Here is a 9,251-nt window from a genome sequence, read left to right on the forward strand (position 1 = left end):
CCCCCCGACGCCTCTCCTGCGACGGATCCAGCCCCGCCGCCCTAGCCACCTTCCTCTCGCCCCCAGGCTGGGCGTCAACCAGCGCCGCCGTGGTGCGCAACTCCGCTTCCCTTCCCCCACCCCCTCGCCCCGATGCACATCTCCCCGTCGATGGATCCGGGCGGAGCTGTCCCTGCCGCGATTGCAGGAGACGGGGTCGAGGTGCGGATGCTGCTGACCCCCGCGTGCTCCACCGCGCCGGCCGCCGCACCTTTCTCCGTCGGCCGCCCCGCCTCTCTCTGTCGGACGACCATATGCTCCCATTGGGGGCTGCACCACGCCTTCCCCGCACCGAGGTCACCGTGGCCCTCTCCTCCCCAGATCCGGTGAGCCCCCCATGGACCTCTCATCCCCAGATCTGGTGAGCCCCCCGGCGGCTCCATCCACCTCTCCCTCCTAATCTGTTGCGGAGCACATCAAGCACGCATCTTTACTTTGGCGTTCGTGGCATGGGTGCTGCAGTTTGCTGCCTCCCATGCAGCAGCACTCCGGCGGGCAACGTGCAGTTCCCTGCTCCCTCGACGACACTTTGGCAAGTGGTTCAGATGACGCCCCCGAGCTCCTCTTCCCTCCTGGCCATGAGAGAACGGGCGTTGTGCTGCAGTTTTCTCCATGTGCGGATGCAGCACAAACCGCGAGCAGGAAGCTGACGGTACATTGGTGGTTTGCGTGCAGTACACCTCCTGTGACAAAAAATGATGCAGCTCAAAAAGTTCAGTGATGCAGTATGCACTACTCGTTGATGCAGTGCGGTTCCCATAAACAATGTGTGGCGATGCAGTAAGGTTGGTGCCTGCGTGCTGTTCCGATAAGCAGAGCGCGAAGTTGTAGTCCGGTTGCCGTCGCGTGCGATTCCCAGGTGTGGTGATGCTGATAGTTTCCTTGTGTAGCTCGTTTTCTTATCTAGACACCGTGCGGTTCATCAACAAAAGAAGGTTTGCTTATTTTTATCCTGCAGTTCAGTTCGACGAGCTTCCCTCTTGTGCGATTCAGAGGGACCAAAAAAACAGGGTGTTTGTTTCAATAAAATCTACATCATGTGGTGGTGCATTGCATTCATGCGGTTTGGGCTGGTGCACTTGCAGTACGGTGCATCGGCAGACGAAGTTCTTTGTGGTTCGCTCTGAGAAACATTGATACAATACACTTATCTCGTCTCAGCAGTCATGGAGCATTCATAAAAAAATGAGAAAGAAAAAAAGAAAAAATAATAGTGCAGCTCAGTAACCTCAACCCTGCAAACTTACGAAAGCATTTTACAAAAAAATGCAGTACACTAGCCTCGATAATTTAGTTTGAACGTATTTATACGAAAGTAGTTTGAAAACGATAAAAAAATCCATTCTGTGCACTTTAATTTGTGTAGCGGTTCACTTTCCCTTTGATCTGCACTGCACTCATCCCACCAGGTACCATGTGTTTTGTGTTTCATAATCTTTTTAGAAAAAAGTTAGAAAAAGGATGAAAGAAATCATAAAGTTCACTTGACAGCCTGCTGCAGTGTGGTTTTCCGTTTGAAGCAGTGCACTCTTCTGTCCGATGAAAGGTCCACTCGCTTGGTCAACGTGTGTAAAAAATTAATAAGTATGAAAAAACAACAAAAACTCATGAGGTTCACTTTTGATAGTGTTGCAGTTCATTTTTCGCGAGTGTTGCGGTCCACTCGTTAAAAAAAAAGTTGAAAAAAAGACAACAAAAACTTTTGCGAGAAACTTTATGTCCGACGAAAAGAAATCATGAAGTTCACTTGACTGCCTGCTGCAGTGCGGTTTTTCGTTTGAAGCAGTGCGTTCTTCTGTCCGATGAAGTACTCACGATAATTTTGGTCTTCACGAAAAACAGAGTGTCCGCTTTTAGGTAAATTTAAAACTGCTCTTAAACCGTAAGGAATTAGAGAGAGTGTTCTACATGAAAATGTTGCGTCTCGTCGATATCTTTCCAACGACATATCATTTGAATCATTTCGACAACCGGTTTGTAAAAATTTCACGATAAACGGTCGCTGCCACTCATCGTTCGCCGCACGATTTTCAAAATTAACTTAAAACTATAAGGAATCTCGAAACCATTTCTACATATGAAAGTTGCGCCTTGTCCATAGCTTTTCAACGATGTATTACACGCCTTGTTTCGACAAACAGTTCAAAAACTAGAGAGAAAACGGTACCGAAAATTGCAAAAAATTCAAAAAAATAGAATTCCGCGATTAAGTAAATTCAAAACTGCTCTTAAACCGTAACGAATTAGAGAAAATAATAGATATGAAAAGATGCGCCTCGATGACATCTTTCCAACGGCGTATCATTTGCCTTATTCCGATGAGCGGTTTAGAAAAAAATCACGAAAATACGCTCGCTGCCACTCATCATCCGCCGCACCATTTGTGAAACTGCTCTTAAACCGAGAGGAATCTCGAAAAGTGTTCAACATGACGAAGTTGTGCCTAATCAATAGCTTTTCAACGGTATATTATACGCCTTATTCCGATAAATGGTTAAAAAATTAGAGCGAAAACAGTACCGGAAAAACATTGGAGGCAGTTTTTTTCGACACGAAGTTCACTCGTGTGAGTACTGCAGCACACTTGGTTCAAATAATGACGTGCACTTGCATTGAGCGTGCAGTGCGGAAGTGTTATCAGAATAACTATTCTGATAATATTATCAGAATAGACCGGTATATATATAGGACGACCATATGGGGCACCTAGGTGCCTGGGCACCTTGCCTATAGACTGTTGGATTACATTGAGGCCTCCTTTGGTTTAGAGGAATTTCATAGGAATTCTAGAGGATAGGATTCTTATAGGATTTTTTCCTTTAGAGTCTTTGGTTCATAAGAATGGATTCCTATTCCTACATAGGATTGATTCCTATCCTCCATATTTCATAGGAAAATAAAAAAGAGCCTAGACTCAATGGAAAAATTCCTTTGGTGTCCACCAAATGACATCTTGTTTCCTATTCCTACTCATAGGATTTGAGATACATGTCATCTCATTTCCTACAAGATTCCTATTCCTATGATAATCCTATCCTATGAACCAAAAAAGGCCTGAGATGTGTGCATGTGTAACTACTATTAACACTAACGGGTCACCTGTTACCTCTTTTATTAGGAAAAAGTTATTGCTTGATATGGACATTTAATATCCACATTAGAAGGAGAGAGAAAATCAGCAATTAATGATCCATTAAGTCCATGCATGGTCCATTACGTGCCCTTCTTTCTTTCTTTCTTATACGTACACTTATTTCATTTTCTGGTATGTCTTGAAAATCATTTATGAGTATGTCTTCAATATACATGTAATTTTTGTAGAACACAGTATGTTTATTTTAATTTTTGATATATCATTTATGGGTATGTCTCTTATATATTATTTACGGTTATGTGTTCCAGGCATATACCATGTATTTTATTTTTGGGCATATTATTTTATGGGTATGCCTTCAAATACCATTTCTGAGTATGTATTAAAAAGGTATATTATGTTTAGGTATGTCACCATTAATATTACATCATTTTAATTTTCAGAACATAGTGCGTGTAATTATTTTTAGAACACAGTACTTGTATTTTATATTGGTATATTATTTACGGATATGTCTCCAATATCATTTATGGGTATGTCTTCAAGATATATATGTGTATTTTATTTTTGAGTATATTATTTACGGGTATGTCTCCCATACCAATTACGGGTATGTATTCAAAAAAGTATTATATTTTGGGTATGTCACCGGTTACTGGTATATAATCGCCCAGTGATATGAAATTGATAGTACCCAATACAATTACAGATATGAGAAATTAGGATTGCTCAATATATTTTTAGGTATGTGCATACTCATCATATTTATGGATAAGTACGTACCCTCACTTGAAAATTATAAGTATATACCCAATAATACATAGGTACTATACGTAGTCGCAAAGTGGGTATGATACCTAACTTTTGTCTACGCAAATTTGAGGGCATGGTACCAAATCAATTTTAGTATATAGTCGCAAATACATATTGTACAACTTCTGCATGAAAATGTAATGAGAAACAAAACAATAAAAGGAGATGTACTAATTGAGAGAATTTAAAACACTTAATTCTATGTCATACATGGAAAGTCTTGCATGCAAATACTAGGAAACAAATCAGAATTTCTAGAAAATGCACTAACGGGTTGGACCCGATCAAGGTGCCCAGGCACCTAGGTGCCCCAAACATTTCATATATATATATATATATATATATATATATATATATATATATATATATATATATATATATATATATATATATATATATAGACACACACACACACACGAAAATGGCCTTTGGTGGCCGAGCAACCTGGAGGCCGTAATCAGCCTCGTCAGTGCCCGTCGCGATCGGTGCCAAGGGGTATGACGCTACTGTATTCTGCATGTATTTGCAGAAGAGGACGATACACCGCGCTCGTATTTGCCAGTAAATAAACAATGCTGGCTCACGTATACTGGCAGGCACAAGAGTGTTGTACAGCTGCATGTCGTGGTCACAGCGCGCATCGGCTCAAAGACATGTGTACATGGCACAGGATCGACTCCGTCAACATGTCCCACGACAGGGAGCTGTTTGAGTTCGGACGTTGAGGAATCAAAATGTTGCCCTGGTCTCACCGGCTACTTATAGCAGAGATGGGTTGGTCTTCCTCCTCAAACACAATCGACATGGCTTCATCTTCATCCCCAGTTCGTTCCAGGGAAAGGCTTCTGCCGCTCATCACTTGCCCAGAGTGCGGCGAGGTTCAGGTGGAGACCAACATCAGTGGGGTAGACGGTGGCTGTCATTCAAAATAAGAAACCCACACAGTAAGTGACGTTTTTCCCCTGAGAAGCTTGAATCTTACGTGATACACCAATCAAAGAAATACAGTTTCATCACCAACAGATTGGCTCACCAACAGATTGGAAAGGAGCGAACAAGAGATTTCAAACTGAAAGCACAGAGTCTCCAACTAATTATCCACAACAACGAAACTACAGATACAGAGATTCACTAATATATGGCAGAGTCACTAGCAGTCTGATAGCCAACATAAACACAGCTACATGAACTGTTATACTTCAACCATAAAAACAAAACAAAATCAGTCGTAGAAATCTGCAATGGGCGCGTTGGTGTATGTGTTCCTTTTGTGGCCTGTCAGACTACACCTTGAGCAGCGAGGCGACTTCCTCGGCGCCTTGGGAAGATTGCCGCGCTGCGGACACATAGTGCTCTTGTGCCCTTGCCCACGGCAAATCAAACATAACCGGCTCCTTTTAGCTGGCTGTTCATATGGCGCTTTCTCGTGGCTTGTCGTAGGTCGCCCCGCTGGTCTCTTCTTTGATTGTGCCCCAAAGCTATCTGAACATTGCGAGACACTCTGTGCCTGATTTGTTGGACCAAAATGTTGCTTGTGCGCTATAGATGAACCTGCAGAATCACCCGACAACTCTCTGTCGGATAACCCCATGCCATCACGTACAATAGCCACCGGCTCCGCAATGCTTTCACATTTCTTAGCTGCTCCATGGCAAGAGTATATGCATCCACATTGTTGTCACCAAGTCTAACAATTTCAAGGCAAAGCAGATGCAGATTGTTATGTCACCGTGAGGAGTACTTGAGAGGGCCTTGGTCTTTCTGGTAAAGGAGAAGCTCTGGAGGCGGTATATTCATTGCATCCCTTGTCCAACGCTTCAGCACGTGTTTGACTGGAACCTCCTGCAGACCAAGTTGGATCATCACTTGAGAATAAAAAGGCTCAGTGTCAAAATGTACCATTTTTTCTGATCTCGGTAATAACTTGTCTTGCAGACATAACAAAACAACATCATCAACAATAAAAACCACACCTTTAGTGCATGGCTGCACACCATGCCGAAATGCTCAAACATTCCACATTCACACTTGAATTCATCAGCAAGCTCATTGAACTGGACGAGGAATTCATTTTTACACCATTTGTCTCGAGAATCTTTCTTTACATGCCTTGCTATGTATTCACGGCGAGGCACAATTTCAATCAGAACACATGACCCACCCTCATATAGCATCTCGCCAAAATTTTCAAGCATAGCGCTTGTGTGGATGCATGAATCTCGATAGGTAGGTTCTGAGCTAGGACAACACCACCCTGCGTGTGGAGACATATAATTAGCACGTGCTGCACATGATGTTCATCACCATCAGGGCATGATTCATGGTAAGATAGAAAATGCATGTGGGTGAACTTATAAACATTGTACTCTTACCAGTTTGGTTCTTTTCTCCTGATAACTCTCCTCAGAATCTCTGTCAAATTGCATCTTCTCATATTGCCTAACAAACAGGTGCATCCGCGATCCTGGTGGCACATATCTCCAGCCCGCATTGTGTTGAACACCTCTATTGTCTTTGTGGCATCATTGTCTGATTGCTCTCTGTTAAGTTTTCCACAGAGTCTTCAGAGATCTCTTTGTGAATGGCACCTCCTTCACCGATCCAAAAAAACCGCCCACTAAGCTGTAAACCTTGCTTAGGCTTAGGACTCTGCTTGGGTTGGCGTCCCTCTCTTCTGCCTTGTTAATCCTAATACTACAATCTTCCAAAAATGGTGTTAACTGTATTTTCTAGCAATCCAGACCGAGATAAGAAGAGCAATTCTTAAAAAATTAGTACTGACCATTCATACAAAATCATGCATTAATTGTGGTTTAAAAATTGTGGTTTCAAGCTAGCATCAATACTATAAGAGGGGAATATTTTTTCGTTTCTCCATGGGCGAACTCTCTTTTTTCTAACGGAGGGGCGAACTCTCCCATGGGGTGTGTTTTTGCTACAGGAAGTGCTGGAAGCTAGAATAACTGGTACAAAAGAAAAGTAATGACAAAACGACCATGTGTTTGTTACCGTCGACTCCAGCAGGAGCCCTTTGAATTGTTGACGATGACACCCTCTGCATCTCCATATTCTCTCACAGATGCAGCCATCGCACACTCAGGAGCCATGTCGTTTGAGTCACCAACGACCTCACTTTCGCTGTTGCAGTATAAGCCAACATTCGCCTCCACATCTCGGGACTGCTCTTCGTCGTCACTGCCATCCATGGATTCAGAAGAGATCACATGAGCGGAGCGCCCGCGAGCTTCATGGATAGAAGCAACCACAGACTCCACAACATCGATTCCGCCACCCAAAATATCACCCGCATCTACCCCAGGAACAATCTACAGCACATACACGATACCCATCCAGTCAGATCCAACAAAACAAAGGGAGAAGAAGAACTCAAGAACCAATGCCAAAATCAAGTAGCAGAATACCAAGTCAAAATAGATCTCCAATCGGAAGAAGTAAGAGCAAGATAAATAATATGGCAGTTTGGTTCTCACCCAGATTCTGCTTCCTCAAAGAAAAACTCAAGGCCCTCCATGGCGAATCGCCGCTCCGCACAGCTACCACGGGAAGAGACGGATGTTCTGACGAAGGGAAGAAAAAAGATGGCTTCTTTGGTTAAACTAGCTGCAGCGCCAAATCGGCCCATCAAAGCGAGCATTAATATCGCACCAGCCACCGCTCCAGCTACATGTGCTATTTTTAAATCAGCCCAGCAGACGCATGAGGTGCCTGTACCCCGCGTGCCCCCGAGGCCCACGTAGAACGGTAGCACACCAGCCCATGGCACACGTGTATTTCAACATATGAGCCACCGTATAGAACGAGCGAGAAAATAGGAGCACACATCGCGGTGCTATATTGCACGGTGCGAGATTACGGCCTGCAGGGTGCTCAGCCACCAAAACGCCACTCTCTCTCTCTCTATATATATATACATATATATATATATAGTGTTACTATTCATCATCCAGGATGCAGAATAAGTTATTCTTCACCCGAGGTAATCTTACGATCATTTCATAATTAAATTACGTTTAGAATTCAAATATTTACATTCCTATTGATTCACTACGTAAAATTTGACATAAGAAAATAAAAATATAGGTCATAAGACAAGAAAATTTGCAGTTTATGTGTATTTTAGACTATGTTTTTATGTTTGCAATTTTACATAACATAAAATATTTTTTACGGCGATTATTTATTTTCTTACGGTTCCTTTTTGCGTCAGAAATAAGACAAAATTTACGGAACATAAAATTACGGTGCATTGATGGTAAAATAGAGGGGGTGAAGAATAACTATTCCTCACTCAGGGTGACGAATAGCGCGACCCTATATATATATGATCGGTTCTACGAGAAATTATATTTATATATATGCATAACATGTACAATATGTAACATCGTAAAATACCAGCAAACGAAAAAGAATTAAATGGAAAACAAAAATTAAAGGAAAAAGCTATCATGAATCCAAAACCCCCCAAACATCTTAGTACCGGTTGGCGTTACCAACCGGTACTAAAGGGCTCCTCGCCCCCGGCGCAGGCTCGTGCGACGTGGTGGCCCTTTAGTGGTGGTTCGTGCGGAACCGGTACTAAAGGGGGGGATCTTTAGTCGCCACCCTTTAGTGCCGGTTACAGAACCGGTACTAAAGGCCCTTACAAACCGGTGCTATAGGCCGGTTCTGCACTAGTGCTTGTTCTTCCCCTCGCGCACGCCACGCCAAACCCGAGCGCGTCCAGAGCGCCACCGCGGTTGCAATCCTCGTGGGATCGTGCTCTGAAGCCGCCCCTCCTCCAAGACTTTGACCTATAAATAGCCCACGTCGTCCTCTTTCAAACCCCCCAAAACCCTAGCTAAAGTCCCACCGTAGCCCACGCTCACCTCGAACTGATCTCGCCATCTGCTGCCGGCGTTCGCTACCCCGCCCGCCTCCGGTGAGCAAAACCCTACCCTCAAAACCGATCAGCAGCACCCCTATATCCCGCGCACCCCGCAGGCATCTTTTCGCCACCCAGGACCCACCGACACCGCCGCCCCGATCATCACGGCACTTCACCGGAGCCTCGGAGTACCCGAGCTTCTTCGTCCTCGCCCCGGTCATCTCCGACGTCCCTGAGCGCCACCTACCCCACCCTCGACCTCGCATCACTCCGCCGCATCGCCCGGATGCCTCCGTCACCTTCCACGATGACCGGAGCCGCCGCACCGCCATCGCCCGAGTCACCGCCGTCATCTCCGTCCGTCGCCACCGTTCGTTGTAAGCGCGAGCTCCCCTCCACCGTTAGATCACGGATGTACGG

This window comes from Triticum dicoccoides, chromosome 7A, assembly GCF_002162155.2.
Source record: "Triticum dicoccoides isolate Atlit2015 ecotype Zavitan chromosome 7A, WEW_v2.0, whole genome shotgun sequence".
NCBI lineage: Eukaryota > Viridiplantae > Streptophyta > Magnoliopsida > Poales > Poaceae > Triticum > Triticum dicoccoides.